This window comes from Schistocerca americana, chromosome 11 (assembly GCF_021461395.2).
Source record: "Schistocerca americana isolate TAMUIC-IGC-003095 chromosome 11, iqSchAmer2.1, whole genome shotgun sequence".
In the NCBI taxonomy this organism is placed as follows: Eukaryota; Metazoa; Arthropoda; class Insecta; order Orthoptera; family Acrididae; genus Schistocerca; species Schistocerca americana.
Window position 1 is genome coordinate 56,635,798 of NC_060129.1, and position 15,208 is coordinate 56,651,005.

A 15,208-nucleotide genomic window follows, 5' to 3' on the forward strand; every position below is an offset into this window, starting at 1 on the left:
TTTCTTTCCATTCCACCTTCCTGGATAAGCTTTTACCTCTCCCTATTTCAACACGAGCCTCCGTTAATTATCAATACACGTTGACGTGACCAAGCTCTTCATATGCTTGCCAGCTACTACCTTCATGAACAGACTCCAGTTGCTCGTAGCTGAAACTCTGCAATGACGCATCTGTGGTCACACACCAGAGAAGTTCGTCCACTGATTGACTACCCGTGGCATGAATGAATAATTTATCGAATGTGCGGAATGTAAATGTATATAAAACGCGATCTATGTGAGGACGTAGTTTTTCACAGAGCTATTGCTTAAGTTGTAGCAAAACGATGTATTTACACTTCATAATTAACAAAGTCTAAGGCATGTTCATGTTTTTACTGTAAAATCTGGAACTTGAGAACGTAGCAGCTACATTATTTGCATCTGAGTGTGTCTTGCAACTTTAAGATACCTGTGCAGCGCCACAGAGGAAGTCTACTACATATGTAACGAACACCTCGAGAATAAGCTAAGTAATTAAAATAACGAAACTCCCCCCAAACAGGCCATGAAGACCCAACGGCACCGACCGGCCGCCGTGTCATCTTCAGTCCACAGGCGTCACAGAATGCGGATATGAAGGGGCATGTGGTCAGCACACCACTCTCCCGGCCGTATGTCAGTTTCCGAGACTGGAGCCACTACTTATCTGTCAAGTAGCTACTCCGTTTTCTTCACAAGGGCTGAGTGCACCCCACTTGCCAACAGCGCTCGGCAGACCGGATGGTCATCCATCCAAGTGCTAGCCCAGCTCGACAGCGCTTAACTTCGGTGATCTAACGGGAACCGGTGTTATCACTGAGGCAAGGCCGTTGGTAACTAACTAATTAGTGTAAAAGAAGTCTAGTCCTTCCCCCCCCCCCCCCCCCTCTATGCAACACTCTGATAAACACATGAACATCAAGTATAGTCCTTCACAACCAAACATTTCCTTTAAGTCAAATTACGTGATCATTAATAAATATTGTGAACTACTGTGCTAGAATATGTTACTTTATTCTGCTTTATTGCCTTCTCATAAAATTTGTGACGTTATGAAGGTAGGATACTGGTCAAATTGCCTGACACGAAAATACAGGCATTCTGCGCTTGGCAGGATACTGACCAAATTGGTCGAGAGGGAAAAGTAGGTGTTCTTCGGTGGGCAATAGCTGTAAACGTAGCACAAAAAATCACAGAACAACACGCCACACTCAGGTATGTGAGGTTACACACCTCTACAGCTATGTAGGTCATGTTTGGTGGAACATAAATGTGTACAAGCAAAAGGTTTGAAATGTATTTTGCAGTAGCGTATTTATTTGTATTCTAGAGACAGGAATAGCCTTTGTAGAGAACACCTATGACAAATACCCATTGACAGAATACTGAAGCGTCAAAGAAACTAGTTTAGGTATGCGTATTCAAAAACAGAGATATGTAACCAGGCAGAATACGGCGCTGCGGCAAACAAAGCCTATGTAAGACAACAAGTATGTGGCGCCGTTTTTGGATCGGTTACTGCTGCTACAGTTCCAGGTTACCAAGACTTAAGTGAATTTGAACGTGGTGTTATAGTAGGTACACAAGCGAAGGGACATAGCTTCTCCAAGGTAGCGATGAAGTGGGGATTTTTCCGTACTACAATTTTACGAGTGTAGCGTGCAAATAAGGAATCCTGTGAAACATCAAATCTCCGACATCGCTGGGGCCGGAAAAAGATTCTGCAAGAACGCGACCAACGACGACTGACAAGAATCTTTCAACATGGCAGAAGTGCAACCCTTATGCAGATTGCTGCAGGTATCAATGCTGGGCCATCAAGAAGTGTCATCGCAAGAAACATTCAACGAAACATCATCGATATGGGCTTTCGGGGCCGAAGGCCCACTCGTGTAGCCTTGATGACTGCACGACACAAAGCGTTACACCTCGCTTGCGCCTGTCAACACAGACATTGGACTGTTGATGACTAGAAAGATGTTGGCAGGTCGGACATTCTTGTTTCAAATTGTATCGAGCGGGTGGACGTGTAAGGGTATGGAGACAACCTCATGAATGCATGGACCTTGCATGTCAGCAGAGGACTGTTCAAGCTCGTGTAGGCTCTGAAATGGCGTGAGGCGTGTGCAGTTGTAGTGATGTGGAACCTCTGATACGTCTAGATACGATTTTCACAGGTGACACGTACGTAAGCATCCTGTCTGATCACCTGTATCCATTCATGTCCATTGTGCATTCCGACGGACTTGGGCAATTCCAGCAGGACAATGCGACACTAGGGACAGTTCCAGCATTGCTACAGACTGGCTCCGGGAGCATTCTTTCGAGTATAAATACTTCCACTGGCCGCCAAACTCCCCAGACATGAACATTATTGAGCATATCTGGGATGCCTTGCAACGTGCTCTTCAGAAGACATTTACGCCACCCGGATCTCTAACGGATTTACGGACATCCCTGTAGGATTTATTGCGTCAGATCTCTCCAGCACTACATAAGACAGTAGTCGAGTCCATGCTACGTCGTGTTACGGTGCTTCTGCGTGCTCGCTGGGACCCTACACAATATTAGGCAGGTGTACCAGTTTGTTAGGCTCTTCAGTGTCGACCAGGGAAGTTTGTTTGCTGGGTAGTGTTCAGCAATACATTTTGTAGTATCCACGGGAAAAGGGAAAGTCCTGTCAGTGCGAAGCATAACTCACGGAAAGTTGCGAGATTGGAGGTACTGGTCACCTAGGCCCAAGAACAGCCAGACCTCGAAGGGAGGCTTCATAAAATATCACAGGCTCCTAAACGCGTACAGGGGAAAACGCTGACCAGAGGTGCCAGGTGATGAAGGTCGTGTATAGTGGTGACATTATAAGGTGTAAAAACGAGAGTGATATAAATGCATATGAGGAGAGATGTAAGAGGCGGAAGAAGGGACAGAGTTCTTGCAAGGGGCACCCGTACATAATTGAGAATCCATAGCCGGCCTAAGACGTAGTGCAACGACAAACGCAGTTAGTACTGTTAGTTCCATTTTAAGTAGACACAGCGGCACTACTTAGTCACCGCCTGTGTGTAAAGACTTGTCCTCTTTGTGGGTACAGTTTCCTTAGAGCTGGTATATCTGGGGTCGATACTATTTCCTGAATACAGTCAGAACCTGTAAAACACTCATACTGTTTGTAATTTCAATACTTATTCAAACCTCTCACCTTTCGTAATAAGGAAATTTTAACATCATAAGTAAAGACATTCTCTCACTTAGAACTATTCCCACCTTCCCCAACCTTGTTGCCCAGTAGCAAGCAATACTAACTATTGGGACACGAGAATTTTCTGTCCCTGGGTTTCCTTAAGACCCAGTATCATTATCCGCCTTAGTAGATGTTGGGAAGTAATCGGGAAGGAGACGTTATGTGACACTATAATGTTTTTAGTCACTTATGCAAGCATCAGTAATTGTGGGTTTTTTTCGTGGAGGTTAAAATATCTCATTATTAGACCGTTCTATAAGAAGGATGACCCCACAAATATCAACAATCCTCTTTAATGTCATGCCTTATACAATTCTCTAAGAGTTTTTAGAAGGTTATGTACTCACTTCCTGGTTGTCACACACCTGTATGGTAATGGGAGATTCAGCCAATCACAGATTGTATTTGAGAAAGAGCACTCTACTGAGTGACCGTGATACATTTACTGAACCCATAATAATTATCTTAAAATGATAAACTATATCACCATTTAGGAGATTTTATGGTTTGTCAAAGAGGTCTGATAGTGTGAATCATAACATTTTATGGTACTGGATTAGTAAACAGACGCCTTGTTGAGCTCCTATTTAGGAAACAAAAATCACCGTAGCCTCTTCGATTAATACAAAGAGAGAAGCCATGCATGGAGAGATATGACAATGACAGTTCTACATGGTTCGATTATTGGCACACTACTGTGTGTTTTAATAATTGTATTTGGATCAGAAGGAAGAAATAGTCCAGCTTGGAGATCATACAAACATTGTTGAGAAGCTGAGCAAAGAATTATATGTAGAGAAAATAATAAGGGATGGTCTTGTGAAAGTTGGTGACTGGTCCTGCACAACTGGACTACCTTTAAACTTTGAAAAACACAGCTCATCCAGTTTAGCACTGTTGAAAATATACCACTTCCTGTTAATCTAGTGTACTACTAAGAAATAATAAACAGGGTAGAAAGTTTTAGGTTCTTATATGTTGATATTAACGAAAATTTAAATGGAAAAACTATATAGCAGACCTGCTACAAGATTTTGGTTCACCTACATTTGAATCAATCGTTTTTATTTGTGCGTAAGTCATTAGTACCGTTCCAATGTTTTCCACTTCTTAGTTCCTACAGAGGTAGGTCTATCATTAGTGTTTAAAAGAAGACCAGTGGTGCTATTGTTTGGGTAGTAAAGGAAAACGAAGTTGATAATTATTTTTAAATGAGCTATAGTCACTAACGGGCACCAACTTAAAAAAAAAGAAAGAAGAAAAAAAAAACGGGCATGGAAACAGCTGAAGAGCGAGTAGCGATTGTTTGTTACTAATAAAATTTTATTACATCACAAATGTTGTGTGATGCAGATATTGCAAGTTATACTGAAATTGTAAGTAGAATAAGGAAAAACAGGAAGAATTTCTTCCAGTTACATTAGTAACAAAGTAAAAGCTGCTTCATTGAAGGGTACTATAATTACACTCAGGAAATTTAAACTTAATAAACGGGTTATTACGTTTGATTATCACAAACATAACCTCCAATATCATCAGTAAAAGAAAGAAAACAGCTGTAATAAATATCCATTTCATTATTCTGTATTCAAGTTGATTTACTTGATCCAGGTATAAGAAGAATTCTTCAAAGTAGCTCGAGAGGAGAACTGCTTAGAAATTTGTACAAACTTTTACAATATTTCTAATAACAAGGAGAAAAACATATGTTTTTAAGGATTAATAGATCCTCAAGAGGCCAAACAGAGATGGCGAAGAAAAAAGTTAAACTCTACAATGTACTTTCCACTACTTTTTATATCATGAGTTGGTTGGTTATTATATGAAGAGGTTTTTAACGTTAGAGTAGTGAGAAACAAGTATGAAGAATAAGACAACTTAAGCTGTATGGAAAAACCCCAAATGACAGGAGAGGTAGGGGAGTTACACATAGCCTCGAATGCTCTATTCATGAGGAATACATCCAGTCATTCCTCTTATGAGAAAGTCATGACACTACTTAGAAGGTGTACTATCCTAGCGCAGACTTAAAAGTGAAAATGATGTGGAAATTGTTCTTGAAGATGACAGTAAAATAGCTTATGATTTTTACTGGAACCTCTTTAGGAACAATTAAAGTTACTGATTTGGATGCCAAAGGCCTATTAAGAGCTGCAGATAAAACTTAGAACAACATTTCTCAGTGCTGTAGCAAACCGAACAGCCACTGCAGAATTGATGATACATCAACATACAAGTAGAAAATTTTACTCAGATCTCAAGCAGAAAGTGTCAGGCGGGACAAACAAGGAGCTGAATGTATAATCCTTATCATTGTATTACATGCAAAAATCACTTCGGTGGAAGTGCCAGAACAGGAAGTCTTTTATTTAAAAACACTTACAGTGAATGTTTTTTTGCATTCATGATAGAAAAAGAGGATTTTAGTGCATATTATTTTTACCAGGAAGGAAAAGGTAAAAAGCCCCTAGTGAAGTCTGTTCTTTTCTGTTTGGCTGTCTAAAGTCTGTAGTCAAAAGCATCACAGAGGATAGGTTGTTTTGTGACAACTGTGTTGAACAGATCCGGAACCAGTCTCTGTGCAGTCTCTTGCTATCGCTTACAGATTCTGGTCGTTTGCAAAACTACAACAATATTACCCTATGAGAGGCCACAGCTTTCTAGTTGTGGCCGAGATTTTGGGATTATCTGCGAATGGCTTAGTTGCTATGACAGAATTTTAATTATCCATCAGATTATGAAGTACATTATTCACAGTACAGAAAAGTAGGCAAATTCAATGGTAACTGAAGTCAAAGCATCCATAATTGAAGACTTCATGTGCTGATGGATGAAACACAATAAGAAAAACACTTTTCTGAGGAAACAAGGACCAAGTGTATAACTGAAAGAGATAACTGTGGAATCAGCACTCTGTTCCACTTTGTTTACTTCTGTGACAGATACAGATATGTGAAAGGATACAGTAATATTGATCATAGCGTCTAAGAGAGCATATCTTCCTCCACCATCAGAATTTGCGTATTCCTGAAGAACAGTTCCAGTTGCAGAGAAAATAATGCAAGACTTCCAGTAGATGAAGCAGTATATTACACATGAATGTAAGACATTTTATGAGGAATATTCAGCTGGCCAACAGATAATAATGGTGTAGAGAGCGATTGAAAAAAGTGAGTTTCAATATATTTGCATGTTTTTTAACCTTCTCCAATATTATGCACTTTGATTAAAGTTTTATTCTTTGTGTGTGGTTCTGAATGATTTACAGTGTAATGGAATGTTAATCACCAGGCCTCCATTAGGTTTCTGCATGTCATTAAGACAATATATTTTAAAACTATGAATTTTTCCATTTTTAAAACCCTAACAACAACTACTAGGTGTTACCAATAGTGAAAAGTTATACTAAAAACCAATGAACTTTCATTAAAACTCTGTTCTTATGTTTAGAAGTCTATATTTTCAGACAGTTTGCTTCTAAATTATTTTTCTTCAATTTCCCACACATTTATATTTCGTGATATACACTCTTAATCTGCCATACGAATAATAGTAAACTTCTGTGATACAGAAGTCAGAAAATTAAGATATGTTGCTTATCTGCTTGCTTAATGTAGGATAATATTCTTGGTTAACTCCCCCCATAGACAAATAGTATTCACTTCACAAAGGAGAGTAATGAGAATTATCTATTAAATACACATATGCACATGCCACAGGCATCTCTTTAAGCATAGGGAATATTAACCACGGCCTCACACGATATTTATTCATGTATGAATTTTTTTATCAATACTCCATCTGAGTTTGAGAGTAACTGAGTTATTCACCAGTTTAACAATAGAAGGAAGAATGATCTAACTTTGGCACAGAGAGGATTGATATCTGGAGCTGTAAATTTCTTTGGAACTTTATCCAATGAAATAAAATATATGTCAGAAAGCAAAGAGCAAAGGTGACGAATATGAGTAATCTCCATAGCAGATCCTTGTGTATCATAGAGAAATTCTTGGATATATTCATGGAGATTTTATATATATATATATATATATATATATATATATATATGGACAGAATGTAGTCATTTTCTTCGTATAAAAATCTATGTGTTGTATATTTGTTCATTTGACATATTCCACACTATAACATATAACATTTATTGTGAATTTTGCCGTTTCAAGGAAGCGTATTTTTTATCTCCGTTAAATTGATATGATTTGGAGAATGCAATATGAGAAAGAAACTGACAGCATAAAACAGAACTACAGTGAAGGGTCAAAGAAACTGATATGCATATTCAAATACAGAGATATGTAAACAGGCAGATTACGGCGTGGCGGTCGGCAACGCCAGTATAAGACAACCAGTGTCTGGCGCAGTTGTTAGATCGGTTACTGCTGCTACAATGGCAGGTTATGAAGATTTCAGTGAGTTTGAACGTAGTGTTACAGTCGGTGCACGAGGGGTGGGACACAGCATCTCCGAGGTAGCGATGAAGTGGGGATTTTTCCGTGCAACCATTTCACAAGTGTACTGTGAATATCAGCAATCCGGTAGAACATCAAATCTCCGTCATCGCTACGGCAGGGAAAAGATCCTACTAAAACGGAACCTGCGATGACTGAAGAGAATCGTTTAACCAGGTAGAGGTGCAACCCTTACGCCGATTGCTGCAGATTTAATTCCCGGAACATCAATATGTGTCAGCGTGTGAACCATTCAACAAAATATTATCGATATGGGCTATGGGAGACGAAGGCCCTCTCGTACACCCTTGATGACTGCATGACACAAAGCTGCACCTCTCACCTGGGTCCTTCAACACCGACCTTGGTCTGTTGATGATTGGAAATCATGTTGCCTGGTCAGATGAGTCCCGTTTGAAATTGTATCGAGCAGTTGGATGTGTACAGGTATGGAGACAACCTCATGAAACTATGCAGCCTGAATGTCAGCAGGGCACTGTCCAAGCTCGTCGAGGCTGTGTAATGGTGTAGGGCGTGGGCATTTGGAGTAATATGGGACCCCTCATACGTCTAGATACGATTCTGACGGGTGACACGCATGTAAGCATCCTTTCTGATCACCTGCATCCATTCATGTCCGTTGTGAATCCCAACGGACTTGGGCAATTCTAGCAGGACAGTGCGACACCCAACACGTCAAGAATTGCTACAGAGTGGCTCGAGGAATACTCTTCTGAGATCAGAGACTTCCGCTGGCCACCAAACTCCCCAGACATGAAGATTATTGAGCATATCTGGGATGGCTTGTAACGTGCTTTTCAGAGGAGATGTCCAGCAGGATTCATGGTGTCAGATCCCTCCAGCACTACTTCAGACGTTAGTCGAGTCTATGTCACGCCGTTTTGCGGCGCTTCTGCGTGCTCGCGGGGGCTCTACGTGGTATTAGGCAGTTGTACCAGTTTCTTTGGCTCTTCAGTGTATGAACCAGAGATATTTTAACGTATAAAAATAAGCAACTAAGTTTACAGAAGCGGATAGAAATTCGGTACAATGACTATGGCTGTGTTTGTACTGATCAGACAGTTGTGGTTGCAAGAGGTTTCGTGCTTGTAGTCCATGGAATACCACATACAAGTGAGGGAGTACACGGTGGAAAACTTCAAGTAGATCTGTTACATATAGCTGGTTTGTTAACTCTGACATCACTAAGTGCATTATGGAGCCCTCCGTGATTGATGCGTCACATATTTCTCTTTGAAGTGACTCTTTGTCACGAATTTCACTTTAGTCGTATTACGCTCAACAGAGTCCATGGATTTGTGATATGAACGGGCTTACTGATAGAGACCTGTCACATTATCCACTGTAAATCTTGAAAGATATTCGAGTTATGACCACTGGCGCTGTTTCAGAACAGCGATGTGTCACGAAACGTGTGCCACGGAGGCAATGATACGCTGATGATGACTGTTCGCCAGAATTCTTTATACCCTTTGAGAGATCATCAATCAGATGAAACGAGTTTTATCGCCCTATGAGCTTTATTATTTATGTTTCTGGACCGGCTTCAAGTCTGCCTTAAGGTGCTAAGATTTAAATTGGTTATTATAACACAGTATATTGTAGGGAAGCAGCCTACTCACGCTGTAGTAAATTCACATCAGTTTCCATTGTGTGCCAGCCAGTCTGCTGTAACTAGCTCTGACGTCATAAATGTTGCGCAATACCTTAAAAATCAAGCAAATGACCTAAAACTTTTCTAGCATGTCAGGAATAATACTAAATTAATGTGTGTTAAATATCAGTTCGATAACTTCAGCCATTTTTGCAATTTGGACGTTTTTCTGAAAAAATCATTGGCGCAACAGAAAAGAGCTAGAGACTTCAAAATTTATATTTAGATTCATCTTTCATAATGATTTAATAAAAACAGTACTTTGGATTTCATAGATTAAGACTTTAGTGGAAATTCATGATTTTCTGGTTTTCATCTCAAAACTGAAGGAAGCAAGATAGATTAAGTAGGCTAATGAATAAGGCTAGGATGTTTAGATTTAAATAGGTTGGAGGTCCGCTATGACTATGAAGATGTGAAAAGTTTCATTTCAATACCTATAAAATTATAGCGATAGCGGATCTCAAAAGGGCCAGTTCAGAGCTCATCTGCTGCGTGCAGCGTAACTTAATTAATTCTTTCGCCCACAATATTTAACTTAGCCACGTCAAAATTTTATTATAAATACTTACCTGAGTGCTGAATGCACGTTTAAATTAACAGCTTCATCGGCCATCAGCAAAAGAAGCTATAAATTATTATGTAACTTGAAGTGGTGCGTTACTAGCCCAGTGGCTAGTCGGAAGAGCCGATTTAGAGCAGGCGTTCCCTTAGCCGTCCGCACCGAGGCTATATATATAAGAGTGCTGCGCGAGGAAGCAAGGCCCCAGTTCTCTCCAGACGCTGAATAGCACGTCAGCTGTGTCGGGAGTCGCGTCGCTCGGAAGCACTGCTACAAACAGCCTCGGGTGCCGTATTAAGTTATTAGATATACGCGGAACCGTGAAAGCATTTCAAGTAAAGGATTAATTCTGTGATGATTTTCATTATCTAGCTTCAGTTTGCGAATTGTCGTATTTTCACGTGCCGTCGCGGGACAGACATTCTACCAATTATTTCGCGTGGCGTTTGATGAGATATTCTCATCAAATTTTGGCGAGCATTCTTTTGACTTTTAATTCGGACATTTATAGTTGCATCAGCGCATTAGACTCTGAACTGCTCTGTTGTTTAGGATGTTGGGATACTTGTGTTGTTATCAGTGAATTTCAGAATATACTCAACTATTTTGGAAAATCGTTTTTGATTAGAAATCCCGAACAATCTCCTACTTCCTCAGAGCTATAAGCTGCAGCTATAATAATATTCTCAGATAAAGTGGGTACTAGGAACTCTCATTTCAGGCTCCACGTTTTGTTAAATCACTTTCTGGGTGCTAAAAAGTAAATAGAGAGCCAGTGTTGAGAACGGCGAAAGATAGCATTAACAACATTCTAAAAGCCGGGAAATGCAGTGTTTTTCCAACATTTAAATAACAAAGTTACTTTTACAACCAAGTTACCGCCGCCCCACAATATGTATATATTGTTAGAGATTAACATAGAAAGAATAAAATTTCGTTTATTATCAATTTACATTGTCTGTCACAACTGTGCTGCAGTAGGCAGCGGGACTATGTAGTAAAAATTTTCTCCCTTTTGGTAGACAGCTGTAGAGTTTCCTTCTGGGGATTCTTAGACACACACTAAACGTTACAAGCAGCAGGTTTCTGTAACTGTAGACCCAGTGCAGATTTGCCTCAATCTCTCTAACACACAAGTTAACTGGGGAAACTTATGCTTGAAACAAATACAGCGCCTTAACATCGTTATGAACTCACTTCATTAAAGATTTTTCTAGTAACATGGCAATTTACAGTGATGCTGACGAAGTCTAGGTACGACTCTTTTGTGCTAGGAAAAGCTTAATTTCACTGAGAGCATTATGGTTTTGTGACACTGTGATTTTCAAAACCATCTCTCAACAGGTTATTCATGAGAATTACGTCGTCTTCCTTCCATGGATTCCCGTTAATTCGATGCATCTACGTGAACTACATCCACATACTTACTCCACAAGCCATTTTACGGTGCGTGGCGGAGTGTGCTCTGTACCGCTACTGGTTACTTCCTTTCCCGTTCTACTCGCAAATATAGCGAGGAAAAAGCGATTACCTATATGCCTTCCTGTGAGCCATAATTTACCTTATATTCGTGTTCCTTACGTGGAAAGTATGCTGGACGAATTAGAGTAGTTCAGCAGTCAGCTTAAGATGCCGGCTCTCTGAATTTTCTCATTAGCGTTGTCGAACCGTAAGTCGCCTTCCCTTCACGGATTCCCAGTTGAGTTCCGAAATACTTCTGTGTTGTTCGAATCAACCGGTAACAAATCTAGCGGACCACATCTGAACCGCTTCGATGCCCTCCTTTAATACGACGTGGCAGCCATCCCAGTAGGAGCTAAATGCCGATTCCGGATCGAACAAAGATCAAGCAAAAATGGTATAAAAACGCGATTTTTTCAAAGCGCCCTATTTCCTAATGAAAGTCCATTTTCAGTGTTGCATGAAGGAACATAAAAACAGCCATTTTTTCAAGCATTTTTCACTGTTTTTAGATCACGTCTGGGAAAAAAACTGATTTTTTTAAAAATCTTAAAATTTCAGGCAATTAAGAAGTAAGAAGATTTTATACAGAAAAAGAAATTTTTAAAATACTTTCTGTGTAGATAGAAGCGATTATTACTAAGAAGTGTAAACTTTGTGAAGTGGGGAAATCAATCGACAACTATCGTTCACATGGGCGCACGAAAAATAAACATTCATATATGAGTAAAGAATGTGATAAAAAAGTATCAAAAAATTTGTATCTGACCAATACCAGAGCGCTCTGTGTATGTGGAAAATATATTATATATCAATATTATAAAAAGCTCTACAAGCAATTTTCGGACAATTAACACAAAAAACTATTGGAATCCATGAAAAATAAGGAGGAGGATAATACAACAATATATTAACTGTCAAGAAATTAAAGATTCTGGAAATTTTTATCCAGATCCAGCGTCTAGGGGCAAGGTGCAAGCAAGTGTAAGATCTATTATCCGGAATATTGGAAAATAAAGTGATCAGTATCTGTGGTACAGAAGTTGTTACATGTTGCCTTACAGAACATCTACTAACGACCAAAAGTCCAGAATCAACAGGCTGCAGGTTGCACTTCCTACTGCAGGTGCAACAATACAGAAAAATGAACTTTCATGAAATGTTTAAAAATTGTCGTTTGAAACTCTGTGTTGCGCGTCATATGTCAAATTTTTCTTGCCGTATATAATTTTGTAGGTGAGGGTATCATTTGGAATTATATCGAATTTTATCACTGAAAGGGGCACACAGTGTCATTGCAGTCTTTGGTGTTCTGAGGAGGAGCAGACAGAAGTTCAGAGCACTCCCTTGCCCATGGGGCGCGAAACTGCCCCTAAAGGCGAAAGAATCGGCAATGATCAACAGCATGAGGATGCAGAAGGCAGTGAAAACCACTGCATTAACGACACGTAACGTGTATCCACAGGCCATGTGCCCTCTAATTGACAAAGTGTCATGATGATCTCTCCATTGGCAAATGATTCCGAAACAGTTCTCCATTCGGATCTCCAGGAGGGCTCTGCCAAGGGAGAGGTAACCATGAGAAAAAGATTGAATAAACAACGAAAGGATAACGTTCTACGAGTCAGGACGTCGAGTGTCGGAAGTTTGAAATTGGTAGGGAAACCAGAAAATCGGAAAACGGCATTACAAAGTTTCGATCTATATATAGTAGAGGTCAGTGAAGTGAAATGGAAAGAAGACAACGATTTATGGTCAGATGAGTGTAGGGTAATACCAACAGCAGCAGATAATGATACAATGAGAGTAAAATTTTTTAAGAACATGAAGGTAGCGCAGAGAGTGTGTTACTGTAAACAGTTCAGTGATAAGGTAGTTCTCATTAGAATTTACAGCAAAGTAACACTGACATCGACAGTTCAGATATACATGCCGAAGTCGCAGGCTGAAAATGAAGATATATAGAAAGTATGTGATGATACTAAACAGGTAATTCAGTATGTAAAGCAACATGAAAATCTAATAGTCATGAGAGTGGAATATGTTTGGAGGGGAAGGTGTAGAGGATAGGGCTGTGGGAGAATATAGGCTAGGTACTAGGAATGAAAGAGGACAAAAACCAGTTCTTTAATAAATTTTAGCTAGTTGTAGGGAATACTCCGATGAAGAATCACAAGAGCAGGAGGTATACTTGAAAAATGCTGGGAGATACAGGAAAACGTTCAGTTTGATTATATCATGGTCAGACAGAGATTCCAAAATCAGGTACCGGATTGTAAGGTGTACCCAGGAGCAGATATGGATTCAGATCACAATGTAGTGGTGATCAACAGTAGGCTGAAGTTTAATAGACTAGTCAGGAAGAATCAGTGCACAAAGAAGTAGGGTATGGAGGTACTAAGGAACGACCAGATACGCTTGAAGTTATCTGAGGCTATAGACACGGCAGTACAAAGTAGCTCGATAGGCAGTACAGTTGAAGAGGAATGGACATCTCTAAAAAGGGCAATCACAGAAGTTGGAAGCAAATATACAACCACCATGAACGTAACAGCTAAGAACCATGGCTAACAGATGAAGTACTTCAGTTGTTCGATGAAAGAAAGAAGTACAAAAATGTTAAGGGTAATTAAGATATACAAAACTACGAGTCACTGAGGAATGAGATGAAAGGGAAGAGCAAGGAAGCTAAGACGGAATGACTACTCGAAAAAGTGAAGCAATCGAAAAGGAATGAGTGTTGGAAGCACTGAATCAGCATATAGGAAAGTCAAAACAACCTGCGGTCATATTAAAGCAAGGGCGGTAACATTAAGAGTGCAATGCGAACTCCACTCTTAAATGCACAGAAGAGAGCGGATAGGTGGAAAGAGTACACTGAAGACCTCGCTGAGGGGGGAAACTTCTCTAATGTTATAGAAGAAGAAACAGGAGCCGGTATAGAAGAGATAAGAAATGCAGTATTAAAAAAAATGAGAATTTAAAAGAGCTTTGGGAGACTTGCGATCAAATAAGACAGAAATGATAGATAACATTTCCTCAGAATATCTAAAATTATTGGGCAAAGTTGCAGCCACATGACTATTCACAATCGTGTGTAGAGTCTATAAGTCTGACGATGTACCGTCTGACTTTCTGGAAAATATCATCCACACAATTCCAAAGACTGCAAGAGCTCACAAGTACGGCAATTATCGGATAATCAGCATAACAGCTCATACATCCAAGTTGCTGACAATAATAATATATAGAAAAACGAAAAAATTGGATATGTTAGTGACGATCAGTTAGGCGTTAGGAAAGGTAAAAGCACCTGGGAGGTCGTTCTTAACGTTGTGGCTGATAATGGAAACGAGAGTAAGAAAAGTCAGAAAAAGTTTACAGGATTTGTCTACCTGGAAATAGTGTTCGACAATGTAAAATGGTGCAAGATGTTCGAAATTCTGAGGAAAACAGGGGTAAGCTACAGGGAGTGACCGGTGATGTACAACAACTTCAAGAGTCAAGACGGAGTAGTAATCGTTGAATACCAAGAATGAACTGCTAGAATTAAAAAGGGTGTAAGACAGGGCTGTAGTCCTTCGCTCCTAGTGTTAAATTTACACGTGCAAGAAGCAATGATGGAAATATAAGGAAGGTTCAAGAGTGGAATTAAAATTCTCGGTGAAAGGATACCAACGATAAGATTCACCGATGACATTGATATCGACAGGAATTACAGAATCTGCTCAATGGAATATACAGTCTAATGAGTACCGAATATGGATTGAGAGTAAATCGAA

The 15,208-nt window shown here is 39.7% G+C and overlaps 1 protein-coding gene and 1 pseudogene across 1 annotated transcript in view; both read right to left on the minus strand.

The window, feature by feature from the left end:
* The window catches only part of LOC124553686 (phosphatidylinositol phosphatase PTPRQ-like), a 418,566-nt gene that overhangs the window by 320,981 nt on the left and 82,377 nt on the right, over window positions 1–15,208 (minus strand). The gene's annotated exons all lie outside the window — the stretch shown is intronic.
* LOC124554365 lies at window positions 739–856 on the minus strand (annotated as a pseudogene).